Source organism: Mustela lutreola, chromosome 2 (assembly GCF_030435805.1).
Source record: "Mustela lutreola isolate mMusLut2 chromosome 2, mMusLut2.pri, whole genome shotgun sequence".
Lineage (NCBI taxonomy): Eukaryota > Metazoa > Chordata > Mammalia > Carnivora > Mustelidae > Mustela > Mustela lutreola.
In genome coordinates, this window is record NC_081291.1 from 114,658,563 (window position 1) to 114,674,247 (window position 15,685).

Here is a 15,685-nt window from a genome sequence, read left to right on the forward strand (position 1 = left end):
TTCATTTTCAGTAGAACTTTGAGCTCTTTGAAAAAAAAAAAAATCCAATGTCCTAAAAGCTAAATAAAGCAAACTGGGCCTCTGATTCCCCAAGGTTCAGATTAAGAGCCCAACTCTTCTGTGGAGGATGGGAGGTATAAGAGACTGGGTTTCCATTATAAATAACCCCAGAGTTCAGTCAATAGCAATTTCTTTTGAAGCCTTTTAAGAAACCTGGGTTGAGGCCAGCAGAGAGGTACCCACTGGGCCAAGCCAGGAGAGAAGGGAAATATCTATAGCTGATTTCACTTTGCATAGCTCTTACTGCTGCATCACAGCAAAAGAAGGCAGCCAGTGGTGGCAGAAGTGTCCCCTGGCTAGAGGGCCCTGTCATCAAAATTTCTTTCCTCCACCACTCAGACAATATGCCCTTGGCTCCCCTCTCATAGTATCTTCACATCCCTCAGAAAACAGAAAGTCTTAGAATTGAAGCCTTGACATTGACATCCCAGTCCACCCAAGCAGCTCTTGGCAGAGGTAGGTCATCCTACCTGTTCATGTGCATTTCCTTGTCTCCCCATGTGGCCTACTTTATACCCTACGGAGTCATTCAGGCAACCTATCAAATGCTAAAGGACATTGGGAAGTGATCGAATTTGTAAATAAGAAGGAATAATTAAAAATGCAAAAGGTTTGAATACAGATGTCCATATCCACCCACAGTTGAAAACAGAAGTGAAACTAGTGAATTCAGCATACAAATTCACCAATATACACCCATCTACATAGAATGGAACCCAAACCCCTTGACTAGTTTTCAAATTCCTCCCCAACATATTCCCAATCCTTCTCTCTAGAAATGTCTCTCTATGTAAACTTTATGTCTCTTATAGTCCTGTCAAATTAATCACCAGTGACTCAAAAGCCCAGATTATGGGCTTGTTCTTTAATACTTCCATTTATTAGATATGGTATCTCTACCTCCTAAAATGCCTTTGCCCTATATGGCTTTACATCCAAACCTGCTTAAAGGCAACCTCCTTCAGGAAGTAAGTTATCTTTGATTTCCTCTGTTGTAAGTCATGTCTACTTAATCAGAGCACACCTAGCATTTTTATTTGTGCCTCATATTCTAATAGTGTATATGCTTGTGATTTGTCAGTTTCCTTGAGAAGGATTATGTCTAAGTCTTCTTCATTTCACCTACCAAGGAAATGATGCCAGCCAGTGGCTAAGATTTATTGAGAACTTAACATGTGTGACTTCCTTTATCCTCTCAGCTAACTGAGGATGTTGATACTTATATTTCCCTTGTTTTGCAAATGAGAAAACAGGGAACCAGAGAGGTTAAGAAAGCTGCCCAAGTACACAGATATTAAATGGTCACGTAGGAAAATGGGTATTTCCAGTTTGAATCCATTTTTTCATGTCTATGTCTTTAATTATTGCATGTTCTTAGCATAGGGAGAACCTAGTAAATAATTAATGGAGTAAATGAACAAAGGAAGAGAGGAAGGAAGGAAGGATGGAGGGGAAGAAGAATCGATCTTTAAGCATAAACATTCCTATTCCATGCACAGGATTTCACCTTCTCTTTCAGAGAGTAGCCACTCAGTGAACATTTGTTGAATTAATGACTGAAGGATTGGTCCTAGAGAAGATGTCTGGGGACTGCTGAATCCAGAAAGCTCTCAAAGGGGAGTCATTCACTCATTCTTTCACTTACTCATCATCCATTCATTCTTTCAATATTTATTAAAGGCAGCTATGTAAAGGGCAGATGGTACAGGAATAAAGAATGAATCATCCATGAGCGCTGGTCTTTGGGTACTTACATTTTGATACCATGAGACTCTACTGGTGTTTTTCAAATCTAAGAACAGACACTGGCAGAGTAAAGATAACTGGAGCTCAGGAAATGACTGATCTAATATTTGGAGGCAACTGGTAAGGGTAAGTCTGGTGCCAACCATGAAGAAGCCTTCCCTTGAAGAGGAAATTCAACTAAAGATCATGAAGAATAACTAGATGACTCATTCATCAAAATAGGAAGCTTTGTCTGGTAAGGAAGATGGTGGCATCTAGGTGGCAGAAACCACGAAGATCCCGCTCAAACATACACCACAGCTTCACCCTGCTCCTTGGGCTACTGTATTTGGAGTGGAGGACTTACCTGTTCACTAGCCAGGGCTGGACAGAAACAGGGCAGCATGTGGTAGAAGATCCCAGGCTCTGGGAGGCACTGCCTCACTCTGAACAAGAACTCCCTCGTGTAGAAGCTGTGCACACTTGGACATATATAAAAGTGGAAGTAATAACAATCCTTCTTTCACAGAACTGTAAAATGCATAGGGCAATGCCTGGCTCACAGGGAGAACTCACAAAACATTGGTTATTTTTACTGTCCTCTATCATTGACTCTACTTGTTTTTATATTTGAACTGAAAAATTTCCAGTGATTTTTAGAAGGAAGAAGATGCTCATATTTGACTTGTGTATGAAATTAGAGTATAAATCGTACATCTTCAATCTTATGAAAACTTTGTTCATAAGAAGATAGTTCTTCCATCAGCCAGAGGCTGGCTTATCTGAACTGCCATATCATTGTTGCCTACAGAAGAATTCCAAATGGATCATGATGTTTCCCATTTGTGTACTTTAACACAAGACTTTAAGAGGAGCATAGAGTGATTCGGCTAAAACCGCTCAGTTATATTTTCTTTTACTCTCCCAGACCTTGGCTCCTATCAGAATCCATGATCCATTTTTTTATATATAAGTGTTACTCTAACTTAGAAAGTACATATTTCTTTATTAAGGCATATGTTGACTTAATCCATATATTTTTTTCCTATTTTAAAAAATAAAAAAATATATTTAAAATATATGCATTAAAATTATTTATGCAAAGAATTTATAACCAAGCTACAGATCTAGCTTTACTCCAAAAAAGTTCTGATTTTAAATTTTGCAGCTACTCTTATTTTTTTTTTCAGGGATTGGTTCTATTATACATACAAAAAAGGATCTCTCATCTTCCATAAGCTTTGATCAGGAAAGCAATGATTCTCCTACTGGAAACTCTTAAATAGCCAAAATTAATTTCAAAGACATAAATTCAAAAGTAGCAACACAATTCTTTTGATTTCTTGCAAATGCTGTCAAAGAAAATACAAGATTTTCATCCTGCATATTTTTTATGTTGCTAATAAAGTCTGTTTCCTTTTTTTGTTAAATCAATACTTCTGTTGCAAAGAATAAGAATCATATACTAGGCAACTCAGACACTATCTCTTAAAAGATTTTCAGACAGTCTCAATATAAATATATTTTAATATAACAGTTTTAAAAATTATGATTAATGAATGATATTTTCAGAATGTTATCATTTCTATTTGTTTATTTATGTTTACATTCAAACATTGTAACCTATCAGCAAATGCTTGGGTTTCCTTTTGCCATGTTCTCTATAAGATGCATTAGATAAGAAGAACACACCGGTAAATGAGGGCAATACTTCCCAAGCTGACTGATGAGATAACTAAATTGAGTAGTCAAGGAATTCCATGCCTGTATCTCAAGTTCATTCCACCAGTGGCAGCCATCTGAGATGTTCAGGGCTTGTCAGTAGGTTGGGCACAGGTGCGGGTTTGAGATACGCTGTAGGAAGGTGGTGACTATGGGGAACATGGCACTGGCTTTGGAGCCAGCAAGACTGGGATCCAGTTCTTGACTCTGCTTCACTAGCCCTGTGCTTTCTGAGCCTCAGTTTGTTCACTTGAAAAACCATCATATCAACATCAACCTCATAAAGTCATTAGAAGCATCAGAATATAGTAGGTGCTCAGTACCTGGCAGTTCTTATGAGGGCGATAATTTTGGTATATGCAGGTACAGATGTAATTAGATAGTGTTTGCACTGTGTTTATGTGTAATGTATGGATATTTTTTCCCAAGGCTATCTTTTTTTCATAACATATAATGTATTATTTGCCTCAGGTGTACAGGTCTGTGAATAATCAGGCTTACACATTTCACAGCACTCACCATAGCACATATCCTCCCCAGTGTCCATAACCACCACCCTGTCCCTACCCCCCAACCCCCAGCAGCCCTGTTTGTTTCATGAGATTAAGAGTCTCTTGTGGTTTGTCTCCCTCCTGATCCCATCTCATTTCATTTCCACCCCCACCCCTCAGGACCCCCCACCCTGTCTCTCAAATTCTTCATATCAGGGAGAACATATGATAATGTATGGGTATTTTAAAAAACATGTTACCAATCCTTACTCCACGAAGTTGTCAAATGGAATACAGAAAGGCTGGCACATTTTCTTGTTTCATAAAACTTTCTCTGGTTCCAAAGCACACTGGACACACCATCACTCTCTGTGCATACTCAACGTATTATCTGGGGTTTGGTCCTGGCTCCAGGACCAGGACTGTGACTTGAGCTCTGTGACCTTGGGTCAGTTACCTCTCCTCTCTAGGTGTCAGTTTCTTAGTTTAAAGATGAGGAAATCACCAGGAAATCTTCTAGTTCTAAAACTATTACTAGGCACCCGAATCTCTGATTTTCTGACTTAGGCAGAGGTTCAAGAAGAATAAAGATGAGTAAAGATGACTAAGGTGGTGGGAAAGATAGACTGATCATCTCATGTCTGAAATAGTGTGATATTGACCTGATTTTTACATGTTCTCTTAAAAGCTAAGATTAAAGTAGATCAGATCAAGTTCCTTTTCTTGTGACCAATGATGACAGGGAGTTGTTGCAAATGCTTCTCTAATCCTAGAAATATATGTGTACACTAAGTTCAGCATACAATTTTGTCTGTTCACAGTCCTAACCAAGGCCTTATATACACATTGGGATTTGGAGTATAGTCTGTGGTCATGGATCCACTGAAGTCACCAATCACACATAGCCCCAAATATCTTTGGAAATGCTATTTTGATGTGGTGGATCCCTTTCTATTAGCGACCATTAAATAAATCCAAGTTTAAATGGTCCAGCTTCTTAATCTTACCAACCATGGAATGGGCCACATTGGAAGGAAAGAGCTCCCAGCCTGGAGCTCTTTAAGAAGGAGATCAATGAGTACTTAGTTCGGCATGTTATGTTGGCGATTCATGGAGTGATTATGTGGATTGATTTCTAAAGGCCTTCTGAATTCCAAAATTTTATGATTCTTCTGGTTTTATTGATTCTTTTTTTAAAGGTTTTATTTATTTATTTGACAGCAAAAGATCACAAGTAGGCAGAGAGGCAGGCAGAGAGAGAGTGGAGGAAGCAGGCTCCCCGCCAAGCAGGGAGCCCGATGCGGGACTCTATCCCAGGACCCTGCGATCATGACCTGAGCGGAAGGCAGAGGCTTAACCCACTGAGCCACCCAGGTGCCCTGGTTTTATTGATTCTTACCAGGCAAATTCTGGGAACATGTGGGATGGGTTTTACCTTCATATTTACATTAAAAAAAAAAAAGATATGAGTTGTTCAACCCTGTTGAGGAAGAGAAAAAAGCCAACTCTATACATAGAGGATTCTGAGTTAGATTAAGAAGCTGCACCATTTAAACTTGGATACAACTCAGGATTCTGATACAACTCAGGATTCTGAGCCATGGGGTTTGGGGTAATAAATTTTGATTAAATGTGGATGGCAGCAGTGTGAAAAAAAAGTTCAGTAAAGGTGACTGACATGTCCAAACCTGGACTTGGCAAACGGGAGGGTGCAAGATCACCTTGCCCATATTTATGATACTTGACAATTACTTGCCTGCTCATTTCTCCCTGAGAATTCCTCTGAGATTCCCTGAGAATTCTTCCCAGAGATCCTCTGAGAATTCCTAGACCTGACTCGGTTTGTATTCAGCTCAGTACCCATGGCTTAAAGGATTGTTCTATAATTTAATCCAGTCCTTCTCCTTTTGGTCTGCTGCCTGCTCCAACTCAGAAGTTAAAAGGTTGCACTTCCTTAAAATGTAGTATTTCCCAACTGAACTTTCATCAATCAACCGAGTAGTATAATTACACAGGCACTGCTCAAGGCTAAGCCCTGGTTAATGATCCCTGGCTTTGTCTTATTCCAGGCTGGTCTTTCTTGATCCAGCTGAAGACTGACCACTTGAAAGGAGGTGCATGGGAAGATCTGAAATGCAACTGGGAGAACCCCACGTCCATCTGTCATAGTCATTAGAAGGGCAAACTTTGCAGCATCTGTCCAGATCTGGTAAGTTGGTGGAGTCTCGGTTTGAACCGCAGGGTGCGAAGAGTGACAGAGTGACTCAGGATATAAAGAATGTCATAGTAAAGGAGCTACTGAAGAGGTTTCCTACCCTAACTCTCTCTTCAGGCTCTTTCAAAGGTCCTGTAGCTCCTGTACCTTCCTTTTGCTGGTTCCCGTCACTCACTGTGGGTTTGTGTTGATTTGCTGGGTTGGGTTAAGGAGTAGTACAGTCTGGTTTGGTAGACACAGCAGCTTGGTCTTTGTGGATCTGGAGGATACATAATCTTTTCAGGACTCATCCTGGATCTAGGCAAGAACCCAAGGCCAGGGAGATAGGCCCATCCCTAGAAGGACTGTACCTGAAAGGCCAGGTCCATGCTTGCTGCTGTAGAGCTGGGTGTGAAGGCCTGGCTCACTCTAGCATTCTCTCTGAAGAACCACAAATGGGTGGTAACACCATTAGCTGGAAAGTAGGGCTCATGTTTCTGCTCCTGTCTGCTCCTGTCTGGGATTTCTGTGAACTTCTTTGTTTGAAGAAAACTATTTGGCTCTAAACTAAACTATAAGTCTCCATAGCCAGGCTCTTTCCAAAGAGTACTGTCCTCTCTCTTTCTACCCTCACTCCTCTCCCTTCACCTCTGTCTTCCTTTTGGTTTTTAGATTATGGTACATTTTCAAGTAGGGGGTTACATGTTTCATGAACATTTTGCCAGAGTAGCCCGCACAGAAGAGTTTTGAATCTCTTAGTGAAAGAAGGGAAGTGATACCAGCCCTTGGGTGGTGAGATCACTGAAGCCTGTGTTCTGCTCCTTGCAGTGTGGATGGGATTTTTCACTCCAAGAAGAGGATTAAATAATAGAGCTTTCCAGGAAAAGAGAGACTTTTATTATTTATTTATTTATTTATTTATTGCTTCTAACTTCTTTATCCAATTCATTCAGAAATATAAACACTTGATATCTGGAGACCAACTTCATTCTGTGGAGAAAGCCGATGCTATTGAAAACTATCACTAAAACTATGAGGAATGCAAATAATAATATCTGAATGTTTTTTATAGCCACTGTGTTGATCCTATGAATGACACAGCAGGGTTTGAAAGGACAGGTATGGACAATATCCCCGATTGTCATGGAGAAAAGCAGGGCCGGAAAGAGAAATGTCTTGCTCAGGGTCATACACCTGATAGACAGAAGTACAAAATCAGAGCCACTCTTCTGACTTGAGGCTCAGTATGTTTTTTTCTACACCTTGCTGCTTCTTCCCACACAATAATCTTTTAAGATTAAGTTTTTAGGCTTGAGAGTTGGGTCCATGGAATCACTAAAAGGACTAAGAAAATGAAGCTTTGAAAAGATTATGTTCTCATTCTTCTTTCTCTGTACAGTGTCTGGGTATCAAGGAAAAGGATTATTTGTTAAGACTACTTTGAAAATTCTCTGGCCCATGAGTACTTGACTAATGCCAGGAGTAAAATTCTGTATATCAAAACCACACTCTTTTTGGCTTTTCTTGGCTCATTACTGTCTTAGCTGAGTGGAGAGCTATGTGTGAGTTTACTGGTAGGAAGGTTTTCTGGGAGCAATGACTGATTATGAGGTTTCTGTTGAGACCCAGGTAGCAACTTCAGGCAAGTACACATCTGTTACCAGTGAGAGAGTGAGAGATAGAGCTCACATCAAGCCAGTTGGCTCTGCCCAAAGCTTTGTCTAGCAGAGTCTAGACTGAGCACCACTTACTTCGATCACCTCTGGAATTCTGGGAGAAGATATAATGATTGTTGATCAGAAGCTGGGTCTACTACTGGGGGAAGTACAGGATCTTGAAGGAAACTAACAAATTTTGTGTTTTCCAGTTTCTACCAAATAAGAATGGGATTTAAGGGCACTTCTTCCCCTCTCTCCTTCTCTCTCACTTATTATCATCATCAAAAAATCAACCAGGGTGAGACCCCAGAGAGATCAAGGTTTGATGGATGGCATACTCAGCTGGGATTATGAAGTCCCTGCTTCTCTCCGGGCTTTGCGTGGTCTCAGACAAATAATTTGACTCTGTGGGGTTTAGTGTCTCCATTTATCAAATGGGTAGTTGAACTGCATGGTCTTTGATACTTTCAAGCCTGACATTCTTTGATTCCCTCTAGAATATCAGATTCTGGTCTAAACCTGCTTGACCAAGAATGCCAAAAATATGCCCAAGATTCTTGTTTCTGGTTTGTCTCTTTCTTACCAGAATTGCTAGGATGACATGAGCAGGGGAACTGCCCCCTTCCTCATAGTAGTTAGGTAGAGATCTCACCGTGATCAACCAGCATCTCCCCAACCCCAGTCCTTCCCTCTGCCAGTGACCTTAAGCTATGGCAAATGAATCACACAGACACAACAGGAAAACCCTGATGTGGAAGGCTTTTATTTTAGAGAGGAGAAAGGGCGACAGAGAATTGAAGACCCAGTCAGTCCCTGAGATAGGCCTTGATTGTGTGTGTGTGTGTGTGTGTGTGTACACACACACATTTTTTTAAGCTCTCACTTGAATAATATCTTCTTTCAGACTCTCACAGTCCAGAGGATTAAGTTTACTAACTTAAATATAGATTATCTACCCTGTGTTCCTACTCTGTGTCTATTCTAACTCTTTCTTCCACCATGCCTCTTTCCCATAATTAGCTTTATAATTGTAAAGTCATTTTAGAGGCAAAAAAAAAAAAAAAAAAAAAAAACCTGTTAGGTAAATGAGCAATAAATATTAACAATTAAATCACTTCTGATTTGAATGTGAATGTAGTGTTCAAAATGAGAAAGCAAATAAGTGGAAGTAAAAATAAAACCTCTCGTGATCCCATCACTCAGATATATCCACTGTGAACATTGTGGCGAGTTTCCTTCCAGTCCTGTTTCTTATACATATGCATGCACATTTACTATCAATATTTTGTCATTGGTATTTCAAATGGGTTTTAGGACTTCTCATCACTACATACCTTTGGTCTTTTATCAGTTGCGTTAGATCTAATTCCTATAATTCCATATCATTGTGGTGGCTTTCCTTCCTAGCTGAACCCTCTTTGATACAGAATATGTTGCTAAAACATGTCAGATCTGAATTTTAGAACTGGCTTCCCCACCTGGACATACTTTACAGAAGAATTTTGAGGCATTGGACAGTATGTTCCAAAAAAGCTCCAGGGTTTTTTAAAAGTCACCCATTGACAATTACATTTAACATTTATTGAACATCTGCTACACATGGCCAACATTACAGTAAGTGGTATAGATGTATTATATAACTTAATCCTAACTCACTGGGAGTAAGTATATCTTTGTTTCCATTTTATAGATGAGGAAACTGGGGCTTAGGGAAGCCACGCGGCCCAAAGTTGCAGTGCTAGTAAGTGGTACAATCTTGCTTCAAACACACACAGTTTGGTTCCAGAGTCCATGCTCTGAACTCAAATTTAAGTTACTCACTAACACACCAAGCTGGAGGTGCCTCACCTCTTGGTATGAGAGCAGGGTCTTGGGGCAGTCACTTGGACTGTGGGTATACATGACCTTGTGAGATGAGCCCTGCAGACGAAGGCATCAGGTGTGCTGGAGCAAGAACACTGTACTAGGAGTCCAACAGACTTGGGCTCCAAACCTACTCTTCTAACATACCAGCCATGTAACTGTGGCTATGTCACTATTCTGTCTGAGCATCAGTGTTCTCATCTATAAAAGGGAGATAATCCTATTGGTCCTAAAGGTTGTGGTGAGGATTAAGAATGACAACATCTTGGGCGCCTGGGTGGCTCAGTGGGTTAAGCCACTGCCTTCGGCTCAGGTCATGATCTCAGGGTCCTGGGATCGAGGCCCGCATCGGGCTCTCTGCTCAGCAGGGAGCCTGCTTCCCTCTCTCTCTCTCTGCCTGCCTCTCTGTCTACTTGTGATCTCTCTGTGTCAAATAAATAAATAAAATCTTTAAAAAAAAAAAAAAGAATGACAACATCTAAAAGCACCTGGCACGTGTCCAGGCATATAGTAAATGCTCATAGAATTTAGTTGAATCTGAATCTGAGCAGAAAGTTTCGAGTTGAGACCTGGTTTTTAGCCTTGGATCAAACACACTTGGTATATGATTTTGAACAAAGATCCTGGAGCCTTTCTAGACCCAAGTTCCTCATCTTTCTAAGAGGTGGTTGGACGAGACGATCTCTATGACCCTGTCTAGGAACGGAGCCTTTGGTTGGTCTTTAGAGAAAGGCATGTGGTCAATGGTGTCTTTTCTTCTCCTATTACTCAGAAATAGGAGTACAAGGTTCTCTGAGTACAATGTATTTTTCCTCAGCCCCCCAGCCCTGTGCATGCTCTTGACTAGAGCCGTGCACTTGAAGCTTTCTGACATGTTTAAGGTCTGATGAAAAAAATCACAAATATTTCTTAGAAAGAAGGGGTGAGGTTGTGAGTATAGGTTGTATTAGCCCTTCCAGGGAAGGAGAGTCACAGCTTTACAGCTCTCAATAGTTCTCTCAATAATGAGTGAAAATAGGTCCTTGACTTGCTCCAAAGAAGACTGTTGGGAAATCACAAAGCCAGACTATTCTTTGGGTCTCTTGTACTTGGTCATTTTATGATTCAGTTGGAAGACAACCACTTGAGTTTTAACTGAAGGGCTCCTAGATGCTAGGCTCTGTGGTGAGCTCTCAGTGAGAACTGATAGGAGTCTGACTCTAAAGATGCTTCTCATTTGTTTCCACCAAGGAAACTTCAACCCAGACCTGAAGAGCATAGACAACATCTTGTTAGGATCCCATAGAAAAGACAATTAGGGATTTGGGAGGCTTTTTTTCCCTATTTCCTCGGCCATGTCTCATTCTTCTTGGCAGGTGCCTCTCCTCTCCCAAACGTCTAACTGAGGAGTGTCCCAAGGCTCAGCTATTGGATAACTTCTTGCCCTGTGCTCACTTCCCTGGGGATCTTATTTAGTTTCATAGTTGTAATAAAATCTTAACACCAACAATTCCTGGATTTCTGTCTCTAGCTTAGATTTCTCTCTGGGACATCAGCCTCAGAAATCTAGCTCGCACTTAGACACCACTTTCTTTTATTTATTTATTTATTTATTTATTTGACAGAGAGGGATCACAAGTAGGCATATAGGCAGGCAGAGAGAGAGAGAGAGAGAGAAGCAGGCTCCCTGCTGAGCAGAGAGCCCGATGCGGGCCTCGATCCCAGGACCCTGAGATCATGACCTGAGCCTAAGGCAGCGGCTTAACCCACTGAGCCCCTCAGGCGCCCAAGGCACCACTTTCTGACTGTCTATTTGGGTGCTTTAACTGAGCCATCAAAATTAGAGTTCCTCATGTGCCCCGAACTCCTTCAATTCTGCTCCACCTGCAGTCTTCCCTTTTTGGGTAAATAAAAATTCCATCTGTTATAGTTGCTCAGACCAAAGAAAATGAAGCCAGGCTCGATTCCTGTTCCTCCACAACCAACATCCAAACTATCAGGAACAGTATTGACTCTGCCTTAAAAATTATACAGAATACTCCCCAACATTTCCTAGTCCAAGCCACCATCAGCTCTCCAGCTCTCCAAGATTATTATAATAACTCCCTGAATGCTCCTGATGCTGCAGCCTTGCCTGTCTGCACAGAGTGAAAATAAACTTTGGATTCTGTCCAAGCCATCAATGGTTTCCATCAAATCCAGGGGAATAGAAAGTACTTCCAGTGCCCAATAGGATTTATATAACGTGCCGTCCTTACCTCTCTGTCCTCCTCTTTCACTGCTCTGCCCTCCTTCCCTCTGTTCTAGTGGCACCACCAGCCTCCAGGTATATAGCCCCTTTGCTGTTCCTTAAACAACAGGCATGCTCTGGCTTGGGGCTTTGGTGCTCATAGTTCCTTCTGCCTGGTACCTCTTAGCCTAGATATCCAAATGGTTCTCTTCTTCATCTCTTCTCAGTCTTTTGTGTGACCTACCTAGTGGCACCTTCCTTAGCACCCTATTTTACACTGCACCTTGCCCAACACACACCCTGCCACTTTTCCCTGCCTTCTCCCTTTCTAGCATTTATTAGTATCAAAACTATTACATATTTACTATTGAGTGTATTGTCTGTTTCCCCCTCCTGTTTTAGAGGAAAGTCCAAAGCACAGGGGGGCACAGTTCCTGGCATTCAGTAAATATTACTTGAAGAAATGGGTGGGGTGGCTGGCCAAAGGCTTTATGGAAGAACTTGAGTTTGAGAGACCCTCTGAATCACAGGAGGATCTGAGTGACCAGGGGCTGCAAAAGGGGTACTCAGGAGAGAGAGATACTGGGCAGAGGCTGAGTTGGGCCCCATGGGATGGATAGGGCTAGACTAACTGACTCGTTCTTTATCAGCATGTACTTATCTGGTTTTATTTTTTCCAGAGCACCTAGTGTCTGTCTTTAAGTATGTAGCAAAAATCTCATGGCTGTTTGGTATAATAGAAAGCTCATGGATGGAATTCAGAGTCATAGACCTAACTCTAGAAGTGTGACCTTGGACTAGCCACTTGACCTCTCTAAATCTCTACTTGCTTATCTGTCAAAGAAGGAAAACAACACTGACTTGTGTTCTCATGGTGGGGAGAGGGGCTGTTGTAAAGATCAAGTGAGGTAAAGGATGGTAAGTGCCTCACACTTTGAAAGCTGAACCATGTAGTAGGGATTAGTGAAATGCATGAGTGTATCACTGAAATAGTCACTCAGACTCACATATAGATTATCTACCTCAGTGACAAGGAAAGGAGGAGAGGGAGTTCCAAATTGGTGACTAATTCAAGAAACACTTCATCTGAGTTTTCAAATAAGGGAGGGACATGGGAGGAGGGATTGGAAGATGTGCCTTCCTGAGCTCATGGCTCATGTCCAAATGAGATGCTATTTGTTCCCTGTACACCAGGCACTAGCGATTATGTCTTCATTCGTCCTTACATACATTTGTGAGTTGGGTATTATTACCACTTTCTTTAGAGATAAGAAAGCTGAGGTTCAGAGAAATTAACTAACTTTCCTAGGGTCACACAAGTATTTGGTGTCACAGTTCAAAGAAGTCAGTTTTAAGAGTTTGTTCTTTTCCTAAACTAGCTTTTCAGAGACTTGATGCAATGAATTGAGCAGCTGCCTCAGTAGCCCAAATTTGGGCAAGTAAATAACACATGAGTCTAAAACATCAAGGGCCCATAGAAATAACAGACCCTAAGCTATAAAACATAACTCAAAAAGTGAAAAGGAAAGTCCATGTGCCAAGTGTGAATCCAAACTCTTCTCTATGCCACTGTCTTGTGCTGTGAATGGTTTCTCGTGGCAGTACATGGTAACCATTTAGAAGAAAACAGGATTTTGAGCTAAACTTTCAATAAGAGCAGAAGACTAATATTGCTGCAGAACAATGCCCACTGATCTTATTAAGCATCGGAATTTTTTTTAAAGCAATGACATAAGTAATGACATGCCTAGCATCCCAGACTAGATTTTATTTGCTTGTTTATTGGAGTATAGTTGACATATATATTGACATATATAGTTGACATAACATAGTAATGTTACATTAGTTTCAGGTATTAAGACACAGTGATTGGATAAGTCTACATATCATGCTATGCTCACCACAAGGGTGGCTACCACTTGTCACCATACAATGCTATCACCATACAACATACAAATATAGTAGCTTTGACTATATTCCTTATGCTGTACTTTTCATCCCTATGACTTATTTTATTCATTTTAATAACTGGAGCCCTGTACCTCCTACTTCCCTGTACCTATTTTGCCCATCTCCCCACCCCCCTCCCTTCCAGCAATCATCTGTTTGTTCTCCATATTAATAGATCTGTTTCTGCTTTTTGTTTGTTTACTTATTCATTTGTTTTGATTTTGGAGTTCACATATAAGTGAAATCATATGTTATTTGATTTTCTCTGACTTATTCCATTAGCATAGTACAATCTGGGTCCATCTATGTTCTTGCAGATGGCAAGCTCTCCTTCATTCTCATGGCTGAGTAATATTCCACTGTGTGTATATATACATATATATCACATCTTCTTTATCCATTCATCTATCAGTGGCTACTTGGGTTGCTTCCATATCTTGACTCTCATAAATAAAGCTGCAATAAACATAGAAATGCCTATATCTTTTTGAATTAGTGTTTTCATTTTCTTTGGGCAAATAATAGTGGAATTATTGCATCATATGGTAGTTCATATGGCATTTGTCTTTCTCTGACTGACTTATTTCACTTACTATCATATCCTCTGGATCCATTCATGTTGCCAATGGCAAGATTTCATTCTTTTCATGGCTGAGTAATATTCTATTATCTATCTAGCCATCCACCTAACTAGATTACTAATTGGGGGGGGGACCTCAATGCTGTTTTCCACAGAGGCTATACCAATTTGCATCCCACCAACAGTGTGAGAGGGTTACTTTTTCTCCACATCATTGCCAATGCCTGTACTTTTTTTCTTTTTGATTCTAGCCATTCTGATATGTGTGATTTCATTGTAATTTTAATTTGCATTTCCCTGATGATGAGTGGTGTTGAACATCTTTTCTTGTGTCTGTGGCCATTTGTATGTCTTCTTTGGAGATATCTATTCAGCTCCTCTGCTCATTATTTAATTGGATTATTTGGTTTTTTGGTGTTGAGTTGTTTAAGTTCTTTATATATTTTGGATATTAATCACATATCAGATATATCATTTGCAAATATCTTCTCCCATTCAGTAGACTGTCTTTCATTTTCTTGATGGTTTCCTTCACTGTTCAAAGGCTTCTTATTTTGCTGTAGTCCCAAACATTTATTTTTGCTTTTGTTCCCCCGCCTGAGGACACATCTAGAAAAATATTGCTAAGGCTGATGTCAAAGAAATTACTGCCAATGTTTTCTTTCTTTTTTTTTTTTCCCCCTAGGAGTTTTATGGTTTCCTTCTCACATTTAGGTCTTCAATCCATTGAGTTTATTTTTGGCTATGGTATGAGTAAGTGGTCCAGATTCATTCTTTTACATGGAGCTGTCCAGTTTTCCCAGTATCATTTGTTGAAGAAACTCTTTCCCATTGTGTGTTCTTGCCTCCTGTTTTAGGCATATAACAACTGACCATATAAGTGTGGATTTATTTCTCTCAGTCTAGATTTTAACTGGTGGCACTTATGCAGTAATTCATCTGTTGTCTGCCACATAATGGGATTTAATCAATGTTCACCAAATATATGCAGGTTTCTCTGTATGTATGTATAACATGGTAACAGGTTTGGTTTGGGTAATTATGCTTTTAAATTTATTTGGGTCAATGGTGGGTATACAGATGAATTGATACTGGGCCCACAAGTTGGAGAAATGCAAAAAGAACCCTCAGCAAACCCCCCCAAAAAGGCTATAACATGCTGACCGTATACTTGCTTTGAACATTTATGTGCCAGAAAGTTTATTGAGCACCTACTGGCTGCTGGTGAAAAGA